Genomic DNA, 10,887 nt, shown 5'->3' with positions numbered 1-10,887 from the left:
GTAGGATGGCCCAAGCTGGCCGAACCAACGGAGAACACATCAAAAGAATGCCCAACACGCAGGCGGCCGTATAAAGCAAACCATAAAGCCGCGTCGGCCAGTCCGAAGTCTTAGGAATCTAGCGCTTCTTAGTCTGCATCTGCCAATAGATGACTTGACTGAGATTCTCTAGCTCGCGTGTTACGCCCCCTTCTGTTTTGGCTAGGAATAAGAGGGCCGGGGCTTCTCGGCGGTAGTGTGGCCGAGTGGTCGAAGGCGCTGGATTTATGCTCCAGTCTCTGTGGAGGCGTGGGTTCGAATCCCACCACTGCCAGCGAAGCTTTTGTGAAGATGTTGGCTCGGTCCATCCTTGGAAAAGCGCCATGTTGAAAATGTCTGTGGCAAGACCTTGCGTGTACGATGTTGGTGTAGTATCAATGAACGGCAGATGTCCTTGTGGTGGGCTTTTGTTAGACTGATTTCCACATCCTCTGTGTTCACTGGGCGTCTGTTTTATTAATTTTTGTAAAAGATCAGTTGCTTAGTAAATGATCTCAAAAGTTATATTGTTCTCACCAATGCAGTGCGGCACGAGGTTGACCCCAAATATGTCCGCCGATAGAAGAAGAAAAGCAGACACTTTAGCGTCCAAGTGGATAAACTATGCCGTTGCCATTGCAGTGCGAAAGCCGTACGAAGCCGGTAGCGTGGCCGAGCGGTCTAAGGCGCTGGATTAAGGCTCCAGTCTCTTCGGAGGCGTGGGTTCAAATCCCACCGCTGCCAAAGAAGGTTTTGAAGAAACCACCATCCAAGCTGTTGAGCAGCTTATACTCAAATTGGCGCCCTCTGTTGCTCTTTTCAATAGCAGCAACTTGGAAGAGTCGGCTTGACGTTTCTTCAATTCCTTCAAGTTCTCCAATATTCAAAGGGCGTAGGATGGCCCAAGCTGGCCGAACCAACGGAGAACACATCAAAAGAATGCCCAACACGCAGGCGGCCGTATAAAGCAAACCATAAAGCCGCGTCGGCCAGTCCGAAGTCTTAGGAATCTAGCGCTTCTTTGTCTGCATCTGCCAATAGATGACTTGACTGAGATTCTCTAGCTCGCGTGTTACGCCCCCTTCTGTTTTGGCTAGGAATAAGAGGGCCGGGGCTTCTCGGAGGTAGTGTGGCCGAGTGGTCGAAGGCGCTGGATTTAGGCTCCAGTCTCTGTGGAGGCGTGGGTTCGAATCCCACCACTGCCAGCGAAGCTTTTGTGAAGATGTTGGCTCGGTCCATCCTTGGAAAAGCGCCATGTTGAAAATGTCTGTGGCAAGAGCTTGCGTGTACGATGTTGGTGTAGTATCAATGAACGGCAGATGTCCTTGTGGTGGGCTTTTGTTAGACTGATTTCCACATCCTCTGTGTTCACTGGGCGTCTGTTTTATTAATTTTTGTAAAAGATCAGTTGCTTAGTAAATGATCTCAAAAGTTATATTGTTCTCACCAATGCAGTGCGGCACGAGGTTGACCCCAAATATGTCCGCCGATAGAAGAAGAAAAGCAGACACTTTAGCGTCCAAGTGGATAAACTATGCCGTTGCCATTGCAGTGCGAAAGCCGCACGAAGCCGGTAGCGTGGCCGAGCGGTCTAAGGCGCTGGATTAAGGCTCCAGTCTCTTCGGAGGCGTGGGTTCAAATCCCACCGCTGCCAAAGAAGGTTTTGAAGAAACCACCATCCAAGCTGTTGAGCAGCTTATACTCAAATTGGCGCCCTCTGTTGCTCTTTTCAACAGCAGCAACTTGGAAGAGTCGGCTTGACGTTTCTTCAATTCCTTCAAGTTCTCCAATATTCAAAGGGCGTAGGATGGCCCAAGCTGGCCGAACCAACGGAGAACACATCAAAAGAATGCCCAACACGCAGGCGGCCGTATAAAGCAAACCATAAAGCCGCGTCGGCCAGTCCGAAGTCTTAGGAATCTAGCGCTTCTTAGTCTGCATCTGCCAATAGATGACTTGACTGAGATTCTCTAGCTCGCGTGTTACGCCCCCTTCTGTTTTGGCTAGGAATAAGAGGGCCGGGGCTTCTCGGCGGTAGTGTGGCCGAGTGGTCGAAGGCGCTGGATTTAGGCTCCAGTCTCTGTGGAGGCGTGGGTTCGAATCCCACCACTGCCAGCGAAGCTTTTGTGAAGATGTTGGCTCGGTCCATCCTTGGAAAAGCGCCATGTTGAAAATGTCTGTGGCAAGAGCTTGCGTGTACGATGTTGGTGTAGTATCAATGAACGGCAGATGTCCTTGTGGTGGGCTTTTGTTAGACTGATTTCCACATCCTCTGTGTTCACTGGGCGTCTGTTTTATTAATTTTTGTAAAAGATCAGTTGCTTAGTAAATGATCTCAAAAGTTATATTGTTCTCACCAATGCAGTGCGGCACGAGGTTGACCCCAAATATGTCCGCCGATAGAAGAAGAAAAGCAGACACTTTAGCGTCCAAGTGGATAAACTATGCCGTTGCCATTGCAGTGCGAAAGCCGCACGAAGCCGGTAGCGTGGCCGAGCGGTCTAAGGCGCTGGATTAAGGCTCCAGTCTCTTCGGAGGCGTGGGTTCAAATCCCACCGCTGCCAAAGAAGGTTTTGAAGAAACCACCATCCAAGCTGTTGAGCAGCTTATACTCAAATTGGCGCCCTCTGTTGCTCTTTTCAACAGCAGCAACTTGGAAGAGTCGGCTTGACGTTTCTTCAATTCCTTCAAGTTCTCCAATATTCAAAGGGCGTAGGATGGCCCAAGCTGGCCGAACCAACGGAGAACACATCAAAAGAATGCCCAACACGCAGGCGGCCGTATAAAGCAAACCATAAAGCCGCGTCGGCCAGTCCGAAGTCTTAGGAATCTAGCGCTTCTTAGTCTGCATCTGCCAATAGATGACTTGACTGAGATTCTCTAGCTCGCGTGTTACGCCCCCTTCTGTTTTGGCTAGGAATAAGAGGGCCGGGGCTTCTCGGCGGTAGTGTGGCCGAGTGGTCGAAGGCGCTGGATTTATGCTCCAGTCTCTGTGGAGGCGTGGGTTCGAATCCCACCACTGCCAGCGAAGCTTTTGTGAAGATGTTGGCTCGGTCCATCCTTGGAAAAGCGCCATGTTGAAAATGTCTGTGGCAAGACCTTGCGTGTACGATGTTGGTGTAGTATCAATGAACGGCAGATGTCCTTGTGGTGGGCTTTTGTTAGACTGATTTCCACATCCTCTGTGTTCACTGGGCGTCTGTTTTATTAATTTTTGTAAAAGATCAGTTGCTTAGTAAATGATCTCAAAAGTTATATTGTTCTCACCAATGCAGTGCGGCACGAGGTTGACCCCAAATATGTCCGCCGATAGAAGAAGAAAAGCAGACACTTTAGCGTCCAAGTGGATAAACTATGCCGTTGCCATTGCAGTGCGAAAGCCGTACGAAGCCGGTAGCGTGGCCGAGCGGTCTAAGGCGCTGGATTAAGGCTCCAGTCTCTTCGGAGGCGTGGGTTCAAATCCCACCGCTGCCAAAGAAGGTTTTGAAGAAACCACCATCCAAGCTGTTGAGCAGCTTATACTCAAATTGGCGCCCTCTGTTGCTCTTTTCAATAGCAGCAACTTGGAAGAGTCGGCTTGACGTTTCTTCAATTCCTTCAAGTTCTCCAATATTCAAAGGGCGTAGGATGGCCCAAGCTGGCCGAACCAACGGAGAACACATCAAAAGAATGCCCAACACGCAGGCGGCCGTATAAAGCAAACCATAAAGCCGCGTCGGCCAGTCCGAAGTCTTAGGAATCTAGCGCTTCTTTGTCTGCATCTGCCAATAGATGACTTGACTGAGATTCTCTAGCTCGCGTGTTACGCCCCCTTCTGTTTTGGCTAGGAATAAGAGGGCCGGGGCTTCTCGGAGGTAGTGTGGCCGAGTGGTCGAAGGCGCTGGATTTAGGCTCCAGTCTCTGTGGAGGCGTGGGTTCGAATCCCACCACTGCCAGCGAAGCTTTTGTGAAGATGTTGGCTCGGTCCATCCTTGGAAAAGCGCCATGTTGAAAATGTCTGTGGCAAGAGCTTGCGTGTACGATGTTGGTGTAGTATCAATGAACGGCAGATGTCCTTGTGGTGGGCTTTTGTTAGACTGATTTCCACATCCTCTGTGTTCACTGGGCGTCTGTTTTATTAATTTTTGTAAAAGATCAGTTGCTTAGTAAATGATCTCAAAAGTTATATTGTTCTCACCAATGCAGTGCGGCACGAGGTTGACCCCAAATATGTCCGCCGATAGAAGAAGAAAAGCAGACACTTTAGCGTCCAAGTGGATAAACTATGCCGTTGCCATTGCAGTGCGAAAGCCACACGAAGCCGGTAGCGTGGCCGAGCGGTCTAAGGCGCTGGATTAAGGCTCCAGTCTCTTCGGAGGCGTGGGTTCAAATCCCACCTCTGCCAAAGAAGGTTTTGAAGAAACCACCATCCAAGCTGTTGAGCAGCTTATACTCAACTTGGCGCCCTCTGTTGCTCTTTTCAACAGCAGCAACTTGGAAGAGTCGGCTTGACGTTTCTTCAATTCTTTCAAGTTCTCCAATATTCAAAGGGCGTAGGATGGCCCAAGCTGGCCGAACCAACGGAGAACACATCAAAAGAATGCCCAACACGCAGGCGGCCGTATAAAGCAAACCATAAAGCCGCGTCGGCCAGTCCGAAGTCTTAGGAATCTAGCGCTTCTTAGTCTGCATCTGCCAATAGATGACTTGACTGAGATTCTCTAGCTCGCGTGTTACGCCCCCTTCTGTTTTGGCTAGGAATAAGAGGGCCGGGGCTTCTCGGCGGTAGTGTGGCCGAGTGGTCGAAGGCGCTGGATTTAGGCTCCAGTCTCTGTGGAGGCGTGGGTTCGAATCCCACCACTGCCAGCGAAGCTTTTGTGAAGATGTTGGCTCGGTCCATCCTTGGAAAAGCGCCATGTTGAAAATGTCTGTGGCAAGAGCTTGCGTGTACGATGTTGGTGTAGTATCAATGAACGGCAGATGTCCTTGTGGTGGGCTTTTGTTAGACTGATTTCCACATCCTCTGTGTTCACTGGGCGTCTGTTTTATTAATTTTTGTAAAAGATCAGTTGCTTAGTAAATGATCTCAAAAGTTATATTGTTCTCACCAATGCAGTGCGTCACGAGGTTGACCCCAAATATGTCCGCCGATAGAAGAAGAAAAGCAGACACTTTAGCGTCCAAGTGGATAAACTATGCCGTTGCCATTGCAGTGCGAAAGCCGCACGAAGCCGGTAGCGTGGCCGAGCGGTCTAAGGCGCTGGATTAAGGCTCCAGTCTCTTCGGAGGCGTGGGTTCAAATCCCACCGCTGCCAAAGAAGGTTTTGAAGAAACCACCATCCAAGCTGTTGAGCAGCTTATACTCAAATTGGCGCCCTCTGTTGCTCTTTTCAACAGCAGCAACTTGGAAGAGTCGGCTTGACGTTTCTTCAATTCCTTCAAGTTCTCCAATATTCAAAGGGCGTAGGATGGCCCAAGCTGGCCGAACCAACGGAGAACACATCAAAAGAATGCCCAACACGCAGGCGGCCGTATAAAGCAAACCATAAAGCCGCGTCGGCCAGTCCGAAGTCTTAGGAATCTAGCGCTTCTTAGTCTGCATCTGCCAATAGATGACTTGACTGAGATTCTCTAGCTCGCGTGTTACGCCCCCTTCTGTTTTGGCTAGGAATAAGAGGGCCGGGGCTTCTCGGCGGTAGTGTGGCCGAGTGGTCGAAGGCGCTGGATTTAGGCTCCAGTCTCTGTGGAGGCGTGGGTTCGAATCCCACCACTGCCAGCGAAGCTTTTGTGAAGATGTTGGCTCGGTCCATCCTTGGAAAAGCGCCATGTTGAAAATGTCTGTGGCAAGACCTTGCGTGTACGATGTTGGTGTAGTATCAATGAACGGCAGATGTCCTTGTGGTGGGCTTTTGTTAGACTGATTTCCACATCCTCTGTGTTCACTGGGCGTCTGTTTTATTAATTTTTGTAAAAGATCAGTTGCTTAGTAAATGATCTCAAAAGTTATATTGTTCTCACCAATGCAGTGCGGCACGAGGTTGACCCCAAATATGTCCGCCGATAGAAGAAGAAAAGCAGACACTTTAGCGTCCAAGTGGATAAACTATGCCATTGCCATTGCAGTGCGAAAGCCGTACGAAGCCGGTAGCGTGGCCGAGCGGTCTAAGGCGCTGGATTAAGGCTCCAGTCTCTTCGGAGGCGTGGGTTCAAATCCCACCGCTGCCAAAGAAGGTTTTGAAGAAACCACCATCCAAGCTGTTGAGCAGCTTATACTCAAATTGGCGCCCTCTGTTGCTCTTTTCAATAGCAGCAACTTGGAAGAGTCGGCTTGACGTTTCTTCAATTCCTTCAAGTTCTCCAATATTCAAAGGGCGTAGGATGGCCCAAGCTGGCCGAACCAACGGAGAACACATCAAAAGAATGCCCAACACGCAGGCGGCCGTATAAAGCAAACCATAAAGCCGCGTCGGCCAGTCCGAAGTCTTAGGAATCTAGCGCTTCTTTGTCTGCATCTGCCAATAGATGACTTGACTGAGATTCTCTAGCTCGCGTGTTACGCCCCCTTCTGTTTTGGCTAGGAATAAGAGGGCCGGGGCTTCTCGGAGGTAGTGTGGCCGAGTGGTCGAAGGCGCTGGATTTAGGCTCCAGTCTCTGTGGAGGCGTGGGTTCGAATCCCACCACTGCCAGCGAAGCTTTTGTGAAGATGTTGGCTCGGTCCATCCTTGGAAAAGCGCCATGTTGAAAATGTCTGTGGCAAGAGCTTGCGTGTACGATGTTGGTGTAGTATCAATGAACGGCAGATGTCCTTGTGGTGGGCTTTTGTTAGACTGATTTCCACATCCTCTGTGTTCACTGGGCGTCTGTTTTATTAATTTTTGTAAAAGATCAGTTGCTTAGTAAATGATCTCAAAAGTTATATTGTTCTCACCAATGCAGTGCGGCACGAGGTTGACCCCAAATATGTCCGCCGATAGAAGAAGAAAAGCAGACACTTTAGCGTCCAAGTGGATAAACTATGCCGTTGCCATTGCAGTGCGAAAGCCACACGAAGCCGGTAGCGTGGCCGAGCGGTCTAAGGCGCTGGATTAAGGCTCCAGTCTCTTCGGAGGCGTGGGTTCAAATCCCACCTCTGCCAAAGAAGGTTTTGAAGAAACCACCATCCAAGCTGTTGAGCAGCTTATACTCAACTTGGCGCCCTCTGTTGCTCTTTTCAACAGCAGCAACTTGGAAGAGTCGGCTTGACGTTTCTTCAATTCTTTCAAGTTCTCCAATATTCAAAGGGCGTAGGATGGCCCAAGCTGGCCGAACCAACGGAGAACACATCAAAAGAATGCCCAACACGCAGGCGGCCGTATAAAGCAAACCATAAAGCCGCGTCGGCCAGTCCGAAGTCTTAGGAATCTAGCGCTTCTTTGTCTGCATCTGCCAATAGATGACTTGACTGAGATTCTCTAGCTCGCGTGTTACGCCCCCTTCTGTTTTGGCTAGGAATAAGAGGGCCGGGGCTTCTCGGAGGTAGTGTGGCCGAGTGGTCGAAGGCGCTGGATTTAGGCTCCAGTCTCTGTGGAGGCGTGGGTTCGAATCCCACCACTGCCAGCGAAGCTTTTGTGAAGATGTTGGCTCGGTCCATCCTTGGAAAAGCGCCATGTTGAAAATGTCTGTGGCAAGAGCTTGCGTGTACGATGTTGGTGTAGTATCAATGAACGGCAGATGTCCTTGTGGTGGGCTTTTGTTAGACTGATTTCCACATCCTCTGTGTTCACTGGGCGTCTGTTTTATTAATTTTTGTAAAAGATCAGTTGCTTAGTAAATGATCTCAAAAGTTATATTGTTCTCACCAATGCAGTGCGGCACGAGGTTGACCCCAAATATGTCCGCCGATAGAAGAAGAAAAGCAGACACTTTAGCGTCCAAGTGGATAAACTATGCCGTTGCCATTGCAGTGCGAAAGCCGCACGAAGCCGGTAGCGTGGCCGAGCGGTCTAAGGCGCTGGATTAAGGCTCCAGTCTCTTCGGAGGCGTGGGTTCAAATCCCACCGCTGCCAAAGAAGGTTTTGAAGAAACCACCATCCAAGCTGTTGAGCAGCTTATACTCAAATTGGCGCCCTCTGTTGCTCTTTTCAACAGCAGCAACTTGGAAGAGTCGGCTTGACGTTTCTTCAATTCCTTCAAGTTCTCCAATATTCAAAGGGCGTAGGATGGCCCAAGCTGGCCGAACCAACGGAGAACACATCAAAAGAATGCCCAACACGCAGGCGGCTGTATAAAGCAAACCATAAAGCCGCGTCGGCCAGTCCGAAGTCTTAGGAATCTAGCGCTTCTTAGTCTGCATCTGCCAATAGATGACTTGACTGAGATTCTCTAGCTCGCGTGTTACGCCCCCTTCTGTTTTGGCTAGGAATAAGAGGGCCGGGGCTTCTCGGCGGTAGTGTGGCCGAGTGGTCGAAGGCGCTGGATTTAGGCTCCAGTCTCTGTGGAGGCGTGGGTTCGAATCCCACCACTGCCAGCGAAGCTTTTGTGAAGATGTTGGCTCGGTCCATCCTTGGAAAAGCGCCATGTTGAAAATGTCTGTGGCAAGAGCTTGCGTGTACGATGTTGGTGTAGTATCAATGAACGGCAGATGTCCTTGTGGTGGGCTTTTGTTAGACTGATTTCCACATCCTCTGTGTTCACTGGGCGTCTGTTTTATTAATTTTTGTAAAAGATCAGTTGCTTAGTAAATGATCTCAAAAGTTATATTGTTCTCACCAATGCAGTGCGGCACGAGGTTGACCCCAAATATGTCCGCCGATAGAAGAAGAAAAGCAGACACTTTAGCGTCCAAGTGGATAAACTATGCCGTTGCCATTGCAGTGCGAAAGCCGCACGAAGCCGGTAGCGTGGCCGAGCGGTCTAAGGCGCTGGATTAAGGCTCCAGTCTCTTCGGAGGCGTGGGTTCAAATCCCACCGCTGCCAAAGAAGGTTTTGAAGAAACCACCATCCAAGCTGTTGAGCAGCTTATACTCAACTTGGCGCCCTCTGTTGCTCTTTTCAACAGCAGCAACTTGGAAGAGTCGGCTTGACGTTTCTTCAATTCCTTCAAGTTCTCCAATATTCAAAGGGCGTAGGATGGCCCAAGCTGGCCGAACCAACGGAGAACACATCAAAAGAATGCCCAACACGCAGGCGGCCGTATAAAGCAAACCATAAAGCCGCGTCGGCCAGTCCGAAGTCTTAGGAATCTAGCGCTTCTTAGTCTGCATCTGCCAATAGATGACTTGACTGAGATTCTCTAGCTCGCGTGTTACGCCCCCTTCTGTTTTGGCTAGGAATAAGAGGGCCGGGGCTTCTCGGCGGTAGTGTGGCCGAGTGGTCGAAGGCGCTGGATTTAGGCTCCAGTCTCTGTGGAGGCGTGGGTTCGAATCCCACCACTGCCAGCGAAGCTTTTGTGAAGATGTTGGCTCGGTCCATCCTTGGAAAAGCGCCATGTTGAAAATGTCTGTGGCAAGAGCTTGCGTGTACCATGTTGGTGTAGTATCAATGAACGGCAGATGTCCTTGTGGTGGGCTTTTGTTAGACTGATTTCCACATCCTCTGTGTTCACTGGGCGTCTGTTTTATTAATTTTTGTAAAAGATCAGTTGCTTAGTAAATGATCTCAAAAGTTATATTGTTCTCACCAATGCAGTGCGGCACGAGGTTGACCCCAAATATGTCCGCCGATAGAAGAAGAAAAGCAGACACTTTAGCGTCCAAGTGGATAAACTATGCCGTTGCCATTGCAGTGCGAAAGCCGTACGAAGCCGGTAGCGTGGCCGAGCGGTCTAAGGCGCTGGATTAAGGCTCCAGTCTCTTCGGAGGCGTGGGTTCAAATCCCACCGCTGCCAAAGAAGGTTTTGAAGAAACCACCATCCAAGCTGTTGAGCAGCTTATACTCAAATTGGCGCCCTCTGTTGCTCTTTTCAACAGCAGCAACTTGGAAGAGTCGGCTTGACGTTTCTTCAATTCCTTCAAGTTCTCCAATATTCAAAGGGCGTAGGATGGCCTAAGCTGGCCGAACCAACGGAGAACACATCAAAAGAATGCCCAACACGCAGGCGGCCGTATAAAGCAAACCATAAAGCCGCGTCGGCCAGTCCGAAGTCTTAGGAATCTAGCGCTTCTTTGTCTGCATCTGCCAATAGATGACTTGACTGAGATTCTCTAGCTCGCGTGTTACGCCCCCTTCTGTTTTGGCTAGGAATAAGAGGGCCGGGGCTTCTCGGAGGTAGTGTGGCCGAGTGGTCGAAGGCGCTGGATTTAGGCTCCAGTCTCTGTGGAGGCGTGGGTTCGAATCCCACCACTGCCAGCGAAGCTTTTGTGAAGATGTTGGCTCGGTCCATCCTTGGAAAAGCGCCATGTTGAAAATGTCTGTGGCAAGAGCTTGCGTGTACGATGTTGGTGTAGTATCAATGAACGGCAGATGTCCTTGTGGTGGGCTTTTGTTAGACTGATTTCCACATCCTCTGTGTTCACTGGGCGTCTGTTTTATTAATTTTTGTAAAAGATCAGTTGCTTAGTAAATGATCTCAAAAGTTATATTGTTCTCACCAATGCAGTGCGGCACGAGGTTGACCCCAAATATGTCCGCCGATAGAAGAAGAAAAGCAGACACTTTAGCGTCCAAGTGGATAAACTATGCCGTTACCATTGCAGTGCGAAAGCCGCACGAAGCCGGTAGCGTGGCCGAGCGGTCTAAGGCGCTGGATTAAGGCTCCAGTCTCTTCGGAGGCGTGGGTTCAAATCCCACCGCTGCCAAAGAAGGTTTTGAAGAAACCACCATCCAAGCTGTTGAGCAGCTTATACTCAAATTGGCGCCCTCTGTTGCTCTTTTCAACAGCAGCAACTTGGAAGAGTCGGCTTGACGTTTCTT

General features: G+C 49.9%; 2 non-coding genes across 2 annotated transcripts; both read left to right on the top strand.

Annotated features, from left to right (window-relative positions):
• Nucleotides 1-231: 231 nt before the first annotated feature.
• trnai-uau (transfer RNA isoleucine (anticodon UAU)) lies at nt 232-313 on the top strand. Its single transcript has one exon. It is a non-coding gene; the product is annotated as a tRNA-Ile (tRNA).
• Nucleotides 314-2,961: 2,648 nt separating this feature from the next.
• On the top strand, nt 2,962-3,043 carry trnai-uau (transfer RNA isoleucine (anticodon UAU)). The gene has a single exon. It is a non-coding gene; the product is annotated as a tRNA-Ile (tRNA).
• Nucleotides 3,044-10,887: the final 7,844 nt, after the last annotated feature.

This window comes from Hoplias malabaricus, unplaced genomic scaffold (assembly GCF_029633855.1).
Source record: "Hoplias malabaricus isolate fHopMal1 unplaced genomic scaffold, fHopMal1.hap1 scaffold_86, whole genome shotgun sequence".
Classification (NCBI taxonomy): domain Eukaryota; kingdom Metazoa; phylum Chordata; class Actinopteri; order Characiformes; family Erythrinidae; genus Hoplias; species Hoplias malabaricus.
The sequence above is the reverse complement of the archived record's forward strand: the minus strand, read 5'-3'. Positions and strand labels throughout refer to the sequence as shown.